This window comes from Macaca fascicularis, chromosome 6, assembly GCF_037993035.2.
Source record: "Macaca fascicularis isolate 582-1 chromosome 6, T2T-MFA8v1.1".
In the NCBI taxonomy this organism is placed as follows: Eukaryota; Metazoa; Chordata; class Mammalia; order Primates; family Cercopithecidae; genus Macaca; species Macaca fascicularis.
This window is the reverse complement of record NC_088380.1, coordinates 76424900-76440019: the sequence shown is the minus strand read 5'-3', so window position 1 is coordinate 76440019 and position 15120 is coordinate 76424900. Positions and strand designations below refer to the sequence as shown.

Below are 15120 nucleotides of genomic sequence, written 5' to 3'. Positions count from 1 at the left end.
AGTGCTATCACTATGTACATGGTACATGTACCTTACGCTTGTGTATACATACACACACTGCCGACACAAAATCATTGGGTCTTATAAAAGATTATGAGCCAATGGGTTAGCCCCAAATTGTGTGACTCGAGAATGTAGTATCTGATGTTCAATCTCTTAAACTTCCAAACAGATTTACTGTCCTAATTATATTTTTCTTAGCGATGTTAAAAAGAGTTTGAATATTGTTAACTAGTGGGGGCAGGGAGAAAATGAGAGAAGATTTAAGTGTTACTACAAGCAATTCATAAAGCACTTCATTCACTTACTGTGTGTTGTTTTGAGAATGTGAGTAACGCAGGAAAGAATGCTACTTAGAGTCAGAGAATAGAGGATTGAGTGTACATACTGACACATGAATGGAACTAAAATGCATATGGGAATTTAGTATATCATAAAAATAACATGTATATCAGTGGAGAAAGTTAAATTATGTAATTAACGAGACTGGGACAACGGGGTAGCTATTTGGAAAAAAAAAACTTATATTCCTACTTGATTTTTTAAATTAAAATAAATTCCAGATAGATCAAAGACTTAAAATGTTAAAAATAAAAATATATGTGAACTTAAAATTTTGCTTTAAAAAGTCTTAAATGAAACAAAGTAAACATAAAAACTGTAGAGATTTTTTTTTTTTTTTGAATTGCAGAGTAGGAAGGGCCTTTCTAGTTTTACACAGAAGCCTTAACATTTATCATGCATTTTATTGCATTACAATAAAAAGCTTCTGCAGGGCCAAAACTCAATAAACAAAGTCAAAAGACAAACAAAAAACCGGAGGAAGCATTTGCAACATGTATCACAAAGAGCTTAGTATAAACAGAAAAATGAGCAAACGACATGAAACACATACGTCACATAAAATGAAATATAGTTGGCTTATCAACATGCACAAAATAAAAGATATTTTAATTCATAATAAGAAGATGCAAATTAAAACTATGAGATACCAATTTTTATTTACTTTATCGGCAAAGATGAAACATTTGTTAACCCATTTTTCTCTGGGGTTCTGGAGAGAGCTCTCAGATATTTCTGGTGTAACTGTGAATTAGCAGAACATCTACAGAGAGCAGTTTGTGAATGTCTATCAAAATGTAACATTGACTCCTCTTGAATTTATCCTATATAAATAAGATGCAAAAAGACAGACCTACAATGCAATGTATCTTCCACAGCATTATTTGGACAGAAAATAATTAGAAATAGCACAATTGTCCATCAATAACAGACGAGTTAAATTAGTACAATGGAATATTGTGCAGATCTACCAAATGAGGGAACATAATAGAGTCCAGAAATGGACTCTCGGTATATGTTCCATTGATTTGACAAAGGTGCCAATGAAGGGAAAATAGTCTTTTAAACAAATGATACTGAAACGATTCCATGTCTATAACAAAAGAGAAAATGAACTTTGGCCCTTATCTCACACTATACACATATATTAACTTGGAGTAGATCATAGGCCTGAATATAAGAGTTAGAACTATAACATTTCTATAGGGAAACACAGGAGAAAATCTTTGTAACCTTGGCTTAGGCAAAGATTTCTTAGTTACGACGCAAAACATGAAATACATGAAAACATTGATAAATTGGACTTTATCAAAATTAAAGACTTTTGCTCTTCAAGAAAAAGATACCGTTATATAAAAAAAAAAAAAAGACAAGCAACAAACTAGGAGAAAATATTTGTGAAACGTATATCTGATAAAGGACTTGTTTTAAGAATATCTGATAAAGGGCTTGTTTTATACATATTTTAAAACTCTTAAAATTCATAATAAGGCAAACAACCCAATTTAAAAATGGACACACATTTTGAATAAATACTTAAAAAAGATATAGAAATGGCAAATCAGCACATCGAAGATACACAAAATTGTTAGATTATGAAAATGCAAACTAAAACCATGATGAGCTGTCACTACACACCCAGTAAAATGTCTAAAACCAAAAAGATGGAAAATATGAAGTGTTGGTAAGGACGTGGAGAAACTGAAATTCCCATATGTTGTTGGTAGGAATGTAACAGGGTATTGCCTCTTCGGAAAACAGTTTGGTAGTTTCTTAAATAGTTAAATATATGCTTACCATACAACTCGGTCATTTTACTCCTGGGTAACTACACTCAAAAACGGAAATCACGTGTTCCCATGAAGACTTGTGTGCAATGTTCACTGCAGCATTATTCATAATGCCCCCAACTGGAAACAATCCAAAGGCTCATAAATTAGTGAGTGGATAAGCAAAAGCTGGTTTATCTATGCAGTGGAATACTACTCAACAATAAAAAGGAACTATTGACATATGCAACAATGGATGAATCTAAAAATCATCATACTAAGAGAAAGAAGCCAGACACAATATTATTAAAGGAACCAGACACACAGTACATTTTGAATGATTTTGTTTATAAGAAATTTCTAAAAGCACAAAACTGTAGAGACAGAAAGTAAATGAGTGCTTTCCTGGGACCAGGGGTGGGAGCAAGATCAGCTGCTAATGGACATAATGGAACTTACTGGAGTGATGAAATTATTCCAAAATTGGATTTTTTGACGGTTGCACAACTGTATAAATTTTCTAAAACACATCATACTGCATATTTTAAAACACATAAATTGTATATCATGTAAATTATACCTCAATAAAGCTGTTTAACTTGAAAAAAAAATGAGGCAGCTTTATAAGTTCTGATAAGGGAGCAATCTCCAACCTGTATAGTTAAGTAAAAAGGCCGGGGTACTCTAATTCTACAGAGTGTATCATTTTTGTTAAAAAAAAAAAAGAAGAAAAAAAGTGTATTTTTCATGTGTATAGAATATCTCCAGAAAGATACAATAGACTTGCTGATAGAATTTACCTTTGGATGAGGGAGTAGGATGGCTGGGGGACAGGGATGTAAGGAAACATGTAACTATATTTCCTTTCTGTACCAGGGTGGGGTGGGGTTTTTGAGACCCATGTGAGCCATACCAGCTCTTTTATAGTGGGCAAATGTCTGAGCCTTTGTTTTCTCATCTGTAAAATAAAGCCGATCTTTAAAGATACTTCTGATTTTAAGTACCATGCTCTGAGAATTTCTTTAGGGATGAGCCTGCCGAAATTCCTCTCGTTCTTTCCCTGCCTGCATGTCACCAAATGCCACATGTAAAACCACAACCAAAGGCTTTGTTCCTTTTCATTCAGTTGCCTCTCAGTTTATTGGGGCCATGTTCTCTAGTCACATATGTAAAATATGTCAACCACAGTGAAACGGCAGCCTAGAAAGCTAGGGGCAAACACACAAGACAGTATACAGTATACAGGAGCAGTTACAACCATGTCCTAGGGGCAGCTTCTTGAGATGAAACCCCAGCCACCTTGCTTGCTGGCAGCGTGACCATGGGGAGTTCACCTGTGCGGTTTCTTCATCTGTATTACAGGTATAAAATAGCATCCCCTCTTTGGGTAGGAATTAAGAGTGATAATTCATGTAATTAGTAATATTAAATAAACAGTTAGCCCTTTTAATTATTAATCTGAACTCCCCTACTCATGGGACCAGGAGCTTTCCTGGGAGTCGGGGAAAGAAAGGCATGTCAGTTAACAGGTTGTATATTCATTACCACTGTGAACTGGGAGTCCTGGCAGTGATGAAATGGCTTATTTTTTCATGCAACAACCCAAAGGGAGAGGCAGGAGTAAATTCTGCTCCCCACAAGCCAATATCAATGAGGGAAACTTCTTCAAGAAACTTCTTCCAAGATTCTATCTCCTGGAGTCAGTTTCATCCTGAAAATGTGAAGAAGGCAAGCTGTAAAACTACAAGATTGTGACATTATGCGGGGGGTTGAGCCAGTTAAGTTACAGTGAGTTTCAGTTTACATGATAAATGTGCCTTAAATTACATTTGGATTAAAATATTACTGAATATTAATATGGGGACACTTGCATAACCTCCTTGCCATGGTAGTCATTCGACAAAAATGAGTTGTTGCTTCACATCAAACGAAACCAAGCCAAACACCTCTAATTACCGTGATATGTGCATGCCCCTGTTTCCCAACTTCAGTCTCAGTGCAGAAGCAAGGGTTTTATCTAAATCCAGACAATTATCTGTGAATCCCTGTAACTTCAAGGGTCTCAGTCATGGATAGTAGCCCTCCTGACACACACACACACACACACACACACAAAAATCTCTGACAGCTTTTAAAGGAGCTGAATTTCCCCTGTGTGTATAAGGTGATAGCAGACTCCTTTTCATGATCAGATCACATTTTAGAACCAGATTCTAGAAGGCACAGTTCAGTTTAGTGGTTGCTCTGCTTAATAATTCTTTCGTGTCTGTCTTCTCTTCTTAACTACATCAGAACTGTGTTTGTCAGGAACCGTATTTTAAATGATGTTTGTACTCTCTAGGACAAGAGGCTCTCCAAATTCTTGCTGGTCTCACATTAATTCTTTCAGATCCTTTGAAGAAATAACAGCTCGTATTATCCCTATTTTAGAGATGAGGAAAATACAGCTCAGAGAGAGTAAAGGATTCGGCTGAAGTCATATAGCTCCATGGATCTGAAGGGGAATGTAGAGTTATTGCAAAGAGTCTGTACATAGATGTCAAGTGCTTAATGTTTTTGGACTGACTAAATAAATGTTTAGGAGTATATGGACCTCTGTTTATGTTATAGTATATGTTATGTTATGGTTATGTTACAGTAATTAACGCATTCATTGATTAAATATAAATTTTAAGACTGGGCGTAGTGGCTCATGCCTGTAATCCCAGCACTTTGGGAGGCTGAGGTGGGCGGATCACAAGGTCAGGAGTTTGAGACCGGCCTGGCTAACATGGTGAAACCCCACCTCTACTAAAAATACAAAAAAAAAAAAAAAAAAGCTGGGCCTGGTGGCTGACACCTGTAATCCCAGCTACTTGGGAGGCTGAGGCAGAGGAATTGCTTGGTGGTTGCAGTGAGCTGAGATCATGCCACTGAACTCCAGCCTGGGCAACAGAGCAAGACTCTGCCTCAGGAGAAAAAGAAAAAAAAATGTTAATGTTACTGAATTCAAAATAGCTTTTATTTTGTATTTTTCTAACTTATTAGTAAGGTGCAAAATGGGTTTATTTTTTAAACTTACAAGAGGTCCTTGATCTGAGAAGTCTGGAATCCGCTGAAGTAGACCAAAGCTAGGGCTCACTAACAAATTGCAGAAGGTGTGTTTAGAAGAATCTAGGTCTTCTGGTAGCAAAGAACATTTCTATTCTTCAGTTGCTACCTATAATAGGTTTGCATACTTGATCAAAGTCTAGAAAATGGTGGAAGTATTGATCGTCATTGTTTAATTTCTTCCTTCATCTAACAACTATCTCCCAAAAAACTTCTAATTCTTTCCTTTATTATCTGTGTGACCTTGGGAAATTTGCTTAACTTATTTGTGTCCTAGTTTCCTCATTGACAAGGTAAGGAGAATAGTAGTACTTACCTCAGAGTGTGCTGTGATGGTCACATGAGTTCATGCCTGTGATGTCTTTAGCACATTCTTGTCACATAGGAAATACTCAGCAAATATTATTGTTGCTGAATACTTGAGACTGTTTTTGACACATAGTTGGGGCTCGATAGACATTTTTGGAATGAATTAGTAAATACATGAAAATGTGAGGTAGGAATAAGGGCAGTTCTATATATATAATTTTTTAATTACAATTCCTTGGTCACAGGCAGGCAATTAGGACAGCTGCTTTTGTGCCGAGGCTACATTTGGGGAATATTCATTTCGGTGAGCTCAAGCTAGAGAGCTGATGATGTTTCTGTATTTTCTGGCCCAGCAGACTTTACAGGTTTATCAGCTTTATCTGCTAGATGTATCACAACATGCATTTAAGGGATCAGGTGGGAAGAATTTGGGCTTGGAACTGATGTGAAGTGAAGGCTTTATTCCTCATTAAAAACCATAAGAAAGAACAAGGCCGTTAGACCCTTCAAATGGGAGAAGAGAAGCGATGCTTTCTTACCACAAACCAAAATACTGAGGACCACAGCTGTAAGAAGGTCAAAGGAAGTTAAAATGACCTTTCATAGTAGGCTCAATGTTTAGCCAGCTTAAGATTTTCCTTTCAGATCATCCCAGGGATAGCTATTTGGTTTACTACATGAACAACCTTCTAGCCTTATAGAGACAGTTGTTTTTGCTTTTGTTTTGTTTTTGTGAGGTTTTGAAAGTAGGAAAAAAGAACCTATTGCTTGACTCTAAAAGATGAGCTGTCCTGAGTTTCAGCACTGGCTGACATGGTTGGTTTTTGTTGTTGTTGTTGTTGTTTATTGTTTAACAAAGGTATTTGGCAAATGGGCCAATGAAGAAAAAATCAGTTTCTCAGACTCCACTGCTTTTACCAAGACTAGGTAGTAATCAGATGACAAGTCATAGTGAAGACCCTGTGCTGATGCTACAGACACTAAAGTAAGACCCATTTTCTGCCTTACAGAACTTTCTAGGCATAGTTACAATAAGGGACATTAATATGCTTCCCTGTCACCTATATTCACTGACCCCGTGTCTACCCACTGGGATCAAATGAAACAAATCAAGTTCCTTTAAATGTCAGCTCTTAAGTATTTAAACATAAGCCATCAAGAATCTAGGTCTCCAACACACTTCCTTATTAACATACTAGGGAACTCCAGCCATCTAAGTAAGGTATGGTTTTATGTCTCCTCACCAGTAGGTCACATTGCTTTGCACACTCTCTAATTTGTTCCTCTCCATAATGTTTGGCCCAGAACCCTCCTCCACCACCACCATCCCAGTGGTTTTGGCCAGTACAGAGTGGAGCTGGGCTCTCCAGGGCCAATATTCAGTATTCAGGGTCAGAGCAACTGCTGGAATTCTTCGTCAAAAAGCCCAATGAAGGGACCTGGAGTAAATAAATAAGAAACTTGAAACAAAATGGTTGATTTTCTTTATTATATTTTTAGATCCCCAGCCCTAATCTTGTCTCAGGTCTTCCTCCTTTCTCTGTGGAACCATGAGAATATTTTCTAACCAGTGTTGTTAGAAAAACCAAATATTAGTATACTTGCCGTTTATGAAGTGTCTTTTTCTGGCATCCAGTGTTTTAAATTTATTATTTTATGAAATCTTATAATAACCAGGCAAGTTGGGTTATTAGTATTTTTTATCCCCATTTTCCATAGGAGGAAACTGTGGCTTAGAGGTTAAGTAACTTGCCACAGTTCTAGAATTCAAACCCAGGGCTGCCTAACTCCAAGCTTCTGCTCCTTCTCACACATCACTCAGTGTCTCTGTGATATATTAATAACATACTTGGACATACTTAGTACTTTGGCTGGTCATGCTAGGTGCTCAATAAATGTTAGTTTCCCTTTTTCTCATCATCCTTCCTCTTCTCCCAAATAATCACATGCAACCTAAAAATGAAGAAGAGGGCTTAGAGTGGACACAAGTGTGTGCCAGGTTCCCAAAGTGGTCAGATAACATGAATTCTGCAATGACGTGCCTTTGGCCATGTACACCCCTTCTGTGGGGCTGTGGGCCAGCTCTGCATCTATTAACATGTACTAGGCCAACTCGTTTACTATCAAGGAATGTCTGGCAGTTCTTTCTAACCAATCCCTACCCCATATAGTTTCTCCTTATTTCTTCAAATAATTCTATGCACTCCCTAAACCATTCCATTAAATCCAGTGACTTTTGAGAGCTCCACAGCAGCTCAGAGCTGACCCTGTCTTCTTTGGACTCAGAGTCCACAGGTCAGGGAAAGATGTAGATAGCACATGCCATCAGGGAGAAGAGGGTCTCAGGGCAGATTTCTCTTTGGCTCCTCCTACCATTGCTGGGGTTCTTTGCGCTCCTCTGAAAGCTGCATACTATGTTACGTACAGCAACTATCATGCTCAAGTTCAGTAGTTCTCAACTGGGGGCAGTCCAGTGCCTACAGAGGTATTTGGAAATAGGGAGGGTGCTTTCTGGTTTTCACAATTACTAAGGGGCACTTTTAGCATCTGGTGGCTGGGGGTGGGCAGGGATGCTAAAATTCTGCAATGCACACAACAATCTGGCATGATGAAAAATGGACCCCAGGCCGGGCGTGGTGGCTCATGCCTGTAATCCTAGCATTTTGGGAGGCCAAGGCAGGTGGATCACAAGGTAAGGAGTTTGAGACCAGCCTGGCCAATATGGTGAAACCCCATCTCTACTAAAAATACAAAAAAAAAAAAATTAGCCGGGCATGATGGCGTGTGCCTGTAGTCCCAGCTGCTTGGGAGGCTGAGGCAGAAGAATCACTTGAATCCGGGAGGCGGAGGTTGCAGTGAGCTGAGATTGCACCACTGCACTCCAGCCTGGGTGACAGAGCAAGACTCTGTCTCAAAAAAAAAAAGAAAAAGAAAAATGGACCCCAAATAGCAATGCTGTTGCCCCCATTGAGAAGGCCAGAGCCACCACTGTCTTCTTGCCATTGTCCCTCCATGCCCAGCACAGTGCCCATCCCTTCACAAAAACTAAGTACAAATCTCATGAATGAATGCTCTCCTTGGTACCTTGCCATCTTTCAGCATGTCTCCTCTCCCAAGGGAGCTGTCCTGCTTGCCTATCATTTCTGGAACCGACTTTAAAAGTGAAGGCTTTATTCAGCTCTATCTCATCTGTTTTCCATTCCTTTTTCCTTCCCTTATTCTCAAAATTTTCAAAATTGACCTTCTAAATTGCCCAATTATGATTTACCCTTTGAGTAAAACTCAAAGACGTGGCTTTGTAGGGTAATTTTAGGTAGGAGCTTTTATCTCCACAATAGAAGTAAACACTCCAAAAAGGTATTTACCTTGATGGTCTAATTGACTAGGTTGTTAAATGATTAAGTGATTTGGCCAAAGCAGCAACAGTGGCCCTGTTGACTTCCCTTCTCTGACCCTTGAAGCTACTCTTGAAGCCTGGAACTTGTGGAGGAAGGGAAGGGGTCTTAAAGAGTCAGCAAGGAAGAAGCTCAAGCTCAAGCGCTGACCTCTTCATCATCCCTGCTGAAATGTCAGGAAAGCTGGTACTAAGCAGATCAAGGACTGCAGCTCCCTCCTGACAGATAACCTGCTGAAAGAGAGTCAGAAATGTGTCCCCATGAGATGCCTGTATCCTGATTCCAGTTAAGTGATAGGAGCATGATGCTGCTGCAGTATGGAGCATTATCTGTGGTTGGAAATTTTCAGAGGTCATGGGTTTTACTTTCTGGCTGATTCCCTTGAGAAGACCCTTAGCTTTTTTCTTTTTCATAAATTTCAGAGAGAAGGTTCTCTTCCCATCATGGGAATTCCCAACTCTGCTCCATTCAGGGGCTCTCCCATTTTCTTAAAGGGTATTAGGGAATACTTTTAAAGGTCTTAAAACAAAGTTCATTCTCATTCTTCTCAAATTGAAAACAACTTTCTGAAGGGTAGCAAAGCTCAGGGCTGGTAAGTGTGGGCTGGAAAAAATCATGGAGTGGAGAAATTTGGTAAGAGGGGAAAGAACAAACATTTACTTAGCACTTGCCATGTGCCATGCACATTACCTATTCGGTACATTATTTAATCTTCCTCCAGTTCCACAAAGAAATACATTAGTCTGGATGGACGAGGTTATGCTCCATTAACAAACAACCCCTAAATCTCCCGGCTTTTTAAAAAAGAAAGAAAACAAGAATATATGCCTTACTTGTATTACATATCCGCTATATGAATCCAGATCATCTTACCTTTAGGCCCTAGACTGACAAAATAACTGCTATCTGACATATTTCAGGTTGCTATGGCAGAGAGAGAGAAAATAATATGAAATTGTGGACTATTTCTTTCTTTTTTCTTAATTTCTTTTTTGAGATGGGGTCTTGTGTTGCTCAGGCTGGTCTTGAGCTCCTGGGCTCAAGTGATCCACCCACCTTGGCCTCCCAAAGGGCTGAGATTACAGGCATGAGCCACCATGTCTGGCCAGAATTGTGGGCTATTTCTTAAAGATTACACAAGGAAATGACACATGTCACTTGTGCTCATGTGCTCACATTTTGTTATCCAAAGCAAGTCATTTGCCATGCCCGCCTATAAAGGGATAGAAAAATGCAATACAATCATGTGCCCAAAAGAAGAGCTAGAAATATTTCATGAATAAAGTATTCTTGTCTCTGTTTTATAGCTGAGGAACTGAGGCTTAGGGAAGTTAGGAAGTGATGGAGCTGGCTTTCAAGGCCAAGCGCGTGATGTCAGCTCCTGAGCTCTTTGCTCTCCTATAGTGGGTGCATTTCACAAGCATGTTCCGTACATGGTATCCAACCTCGTCTCCAAATGCAGTTGCTGGGCTAAAGTGTTCTTGGGGCTTACGGGGGTATGGACATGCCCCAGATGTGGACAGGTTAAAGCAAAAGCTAAATCACTGTGGCTCAGCTATTATTTCATTTTACCCACTTCAATTCTCCTTCAAGGGATTCAACACATTCGATGCGAAATCATATGTAAAAGAAGTGGTATCTTTGACCACATGCTAGATTTTTCTTTTTAATCCTAGTCTCAAGTATCATAGATTTCCTTGCTTATTACTTTTATTGGTTAAATAATAAGAGAGCAGTTGCTCTATTCTTACTTTGGTAAGGCTGCTGCCTGGTGGATGTTCATAACCCAGGGAAAAGAATGTCCCCAAATTCCCTCTATTTCTTTCACCCAAAACAGTCTCCAGGAAGGAAAAAAACCTTTGTTCAAAGGAGCAATAAAATAACAAGACTGAAAGACTGATTCCACCAGCCCTTAGAAAATCAAGTCCAGCATTTCTTCCTCCTGGAACCCAGAGGAAGCACCCTGTTATGTAAGTTCTTTGTTTTCTTTCTTTCTTTCAGATAGGGTCTCACTCTGTTGTCACCTAGGCAGGACTACAATGGCGCAGTCTCAGCTCACTTCAACCTCTGCCTCCTGGGTTCAGGCGATTCTTTCCCCTCAGCCTCCCCAGTAGCTGGGACTACAGGCGTGCACAACCACACCTGGCTAATTTTTTTGTATTTTTAGTAGAGATGGGGTTTCACCATGTTGGCCAGGCTGGCCTCGAACTCCTGACCTCAAGTGATTCACCCACCTCAGCTTCCCAAAGCATTGGGATTACAGCTGTGAGCCACCGCACCCAGCACCCTGTTATGTCAGTTCTTCTCAGATGTATCCGTTTCTAATGGGAGGGAAAAGTCTGAAGAAGAAATCCTAAGCAGCCAGCCACAGGTAGAATTTCAGACTTTAACCTCTCCTGGTATTTCGCATTTTGCTCTGTAACATACCCATATTTGTCCACTACTACATAACCCAAAAGACACTCTAACTTAATCTGTGGTTTCCACCACACCTAGGAACTTGAACTTAAGCCTTCCCCATCTTTTAATGTCAATATGCTTACCATCTGAAAGTGGGTCCCTGAGGGAAAGGGACAAGGGTTGCTGTCAGGCTAGGGGCATGGCGGTTGCCCCTTGGTAGCTAGAGTATCCCAGAAGCCAAAGAGGATGAAGGAAAGGAGGAGGAGGGGTGGGGGATTGGAGGGAGAAGAAGAACTGTGAAATGATATCAGAAGACTAGGAATAACCCCAAATATGGCCTAAAAAAGCACATGGAAATGACTTGGAACCAAGTTACTGAAAACATAGTTGTTAGGGGACTATATATATTATTCATTATATTTTTCTGATTCATTAAAGAAGACAAAGTACTTTGTCCAGAGCAAAGCAGGTTTTAGCCTGAGGCAAATTGTTTAACCTTGCTAGGGTCCAATCCATAAAGCAGAGCTCAAGCGCTGCTCAGCCTAATGAGGTGTAAAGTTTGCAAAACTCTTTGAAGGCAGAGAGCTCAATTTGACTATTATGCATTATTGGATAAAATGCCAGTTTAGGAAGGACACTCTCCAGTAGCATTATATGCGCCTTAACTGGTAGCCAACCAGTAGAGCTGGTTGTCGAAGCTTCATGACAGAAAGAACCCAATTGTTGATCACTTAAAATGGAAAATAAGCATCTGGGTGTGGTGGCTTATGCCTGTAATCCCAGCACTTTGGGAAGCTGAGGCGGGTAGATCACCTGAGGTCAGGAGTTTGAGACCAGACTGGCCAACATGGTGAAACCCCATCTCTACTAAAATACAAAAATTATCTGGGTGTGGTGGCACTCGCCTGTAATCCCAGCTACTCAGGAGGCTGAGGCAGGAAAATCGCTTAAACCCGGGATGCAGAGGCTGCAGTGAGCCCAGATCGGGCAACTGCACTCCAGCCTGGGTGACAGAGCAAGACTCCATCTCAAAAAAATAAAGAAATAAGGCAGGCAGTAACAAATGGCATGCACCATTACAGCATTGGCTTGGTTCGGAGACAGATTCCTGAGCTAAAGAAGGCCTCATTTACTGGAATGGAAAAATATAAGGCCAGGAAATTGCTCAGAGGTCTCCTGTCTTTTCCTGTATACATGGGATGCACTAAGTGTTGGCTACTGTTTTGGATCAGAATCTCAGTTTTAGAAATAGCCCAAGTCTGTCCTTGGGAAGGGAGAGAATGTTGTGGTATATTTGCGTGTGGTGGTGTGGGGCAGAGGAGGTACAGAGGATGTTGGGAGGAGCCAGTTAGACCCTCCCTGAATCCAAACTGTTTCCTTGGGCCTCACAGTCATCAGAACTGAGCTGTAAGATTGGGCAGCCAATCTGAGTGCAGGGAGCCTCCAAGTCTCCTGAACTAGCACCGAGGTAGAGCCGAGTTGGTCCCACTGACAGCACAGGCCAATTCTGCATGTTCAAGTCCAATGACTGGTCTCAAGTCTGCCTATTTTTCACGTGCATAGGCTGAGCTTTAGTCTCACAGACAACAGGTATTTGCCAGGCAACAACCTCTCACCAAACATTATTTTAGACAGTAGGAATACATAAGGAAACAAAAGACAAATATTCCTGTGTACAGGGAGTTTGCACTCTAGTGGAGGAAAATGAACAATGAATAAAGTAAGGTACACAGTGTGTTAGAAGATATGGAGAAAAATTAAATCGGGAAGGAGAGAGAATAGGGAGTGCTTGGCAGCCGGAGTTCGGGTGGCCTCACTTCAGACGCAGTATTGAGCTAAAACTTGAAGGAAGCAAAAGAGGCATGTGGGTATCTGGGGGAAGAGCTGTCCAGGCAGAAAGAACAGCAAGTGAAAGGCCCTGCGGTGGGAGAATGGCTGGTGTGTGCCAGGAACAACCAGAGGCTGGAGAGTGGGAGTGGAAGAAGCAAGTGAGCGGGTGGTAGGGCATGAGGTCGTAGGAGTAACAGGGAGAAACTTCATGTAGAGACTTGTAGGCCACTGTGTAGACTGTGGCTTTTACTCTGAAATAGATGGAAAATCACTAGAGGGTTTGGAGCAGGAGAATGACAAGATCTGATTTACATTTTAATAGAACCTGCCTGACTATTGTGTTGAGTAGATAGGAGCCCAAGGCAGAAGAAAGGAGAAGAGTCAGGAGGCTGTTACAGTGATCCTGGAAGGAACCTCTGGTGGCTTGACCAGGGTAGAGGCAGTGGAAGTGGTGAGAAGTGCTTGGATTCTGGACAGATATTGAAAAGGGAGCACATAGGATTTGCTAATTCATATACCAGGGTACTCAGGTGGCCTGTCCAGGAACACATTAGTGAACTGGGAAGAGGTAATAAAGAAAGAAGGGACATAGCTAGAGCAGGCAGGACTCCAGTTGTTCTTCCTTTGTTCCTTTCTTTAACTGAGGGTCTGTTATGGGGCAGGCACAATAGTGACTGTGAACTAACAGGATCCCTGACCTCATGGAGCAAACAGTATGGAGAGAATCAGACATTAAGTGAATAATCACACAACAAATCCATGTAAAATGACACTCTAACTTAATGTGCTGAGTGTCGGTGTTGAAAAATATTATTTCAGCATTTAATCAAGAGAATACAATAATTACTAAATATTTTTAATTTTTTTTACTAAATTTTTGAAATCCAGTGTGCATTTTACATGTACAGCATATCTCTATCCAGGTTAGCTGCATTTGACGTGCTCAAAAGCCACATGTGGCTAATGAGTACTGAATTATACAGCACAGCTCTAAACCATCAAGCCACACACATTTTAAAGTCATGAACAAAGCGCTGGAAATATAGGTCCTTCTCCAGTAATTTTAAAAGTAGGTAATACCTTAAATAGAGCCTCTTGCATTTTAAAATTGAATACTTTGTCATTAATTAGCTGTGTGCATTTGGGGACATCAGCTTACTACCCTTTGCCTCAGTCTGTAATAAGGAAGTGTGATGGGGCTGGGTAATGTGTACCTACCCTTTCAGTCTTAATGATCATTGACTCTGGATAAGGAAGTCCAAATAGTTTTTCCTTCTCTTGTCATCGCTCCTGAAGAGACCTTTCCTTTCAACCTTAACTCTTCTATGGTATCTGAAAGGTGGAATTTGACTAGTTCAATAGTGAACTGACAAAACTCCAAAATGGCCTTCACTCCAAAGCAAAGAGTTGAATTTTTCTAGAGAAATATGAATACTGACTATTTAAATGATTAATGAAACTATTGAGTTTTAGGTATAATATACTATTGTGGCTAAGTTTTAAGAAAAAGTCCCCATGTTTAAGAGATATGTTCTGAAATATTTATAGATGAAATAATATGATGTCATGGATCTGCTTCAAAAGCGTCCCAGTTGGAAGGTGGGGAAGGGAGTGGGGTATAGATGAAATGAGATTGGTAATGAATGGAAACTAAGTATAAGCACAGATATTATCCTGTCTACTTTCACAGTTTGAACTTTTCCATAACAAAAAGCTTTTTTTTAAGTAGATCTTCAGACTTTCTTATATTTTAAACTTTCCTTTAAATACTGTGTATCCTTCATGGTACAGATGAGAAAATCCGCTTGAGGGCCAGGAGCACGTGATTCTTACTTAATTCTCCAGTGGGATGAAGCCCCGGGCCCATCACTCCCATCATAGTTTAAATATCTCTGGCAGTTTTAGCGGTAACACAACTTTATTCTCTCATCCTTCCCCCATACAGTTTAGGATCAATATTTAGAAGTGAAAGGCTGTCTCCACTG

At 40.1% G+C, this 15120-nt stretch overlaps 1 protein-coding gene across 4 annotated transcripts in view; it reads left to right on the top strand.

Annotated features, from left to right (window-relative positions):
- ZNF366 (zinc finger protein 366) overlaps nucleotides 1-15120 on the top strand; it is an 85956-nt gene that overhangs the window by 8496 nt on the left and 62340 nt on the right. The window contains exon 2 of one of the 4 annotated variants that reach the window (XM_073993607.1): nucleotides 10743-10875. The exons of the other annotated variants lie outside the window; for them this stretch is intronic. The gene's annotated coding sequence lies outside the window, so the exon portion shown is untranslated. The remainder of the gene's footprint in view (nucleotides 1-10742; nucleotides 10876-15120) is intronic. 4 annotated transcript variants of the gene reach the window in all.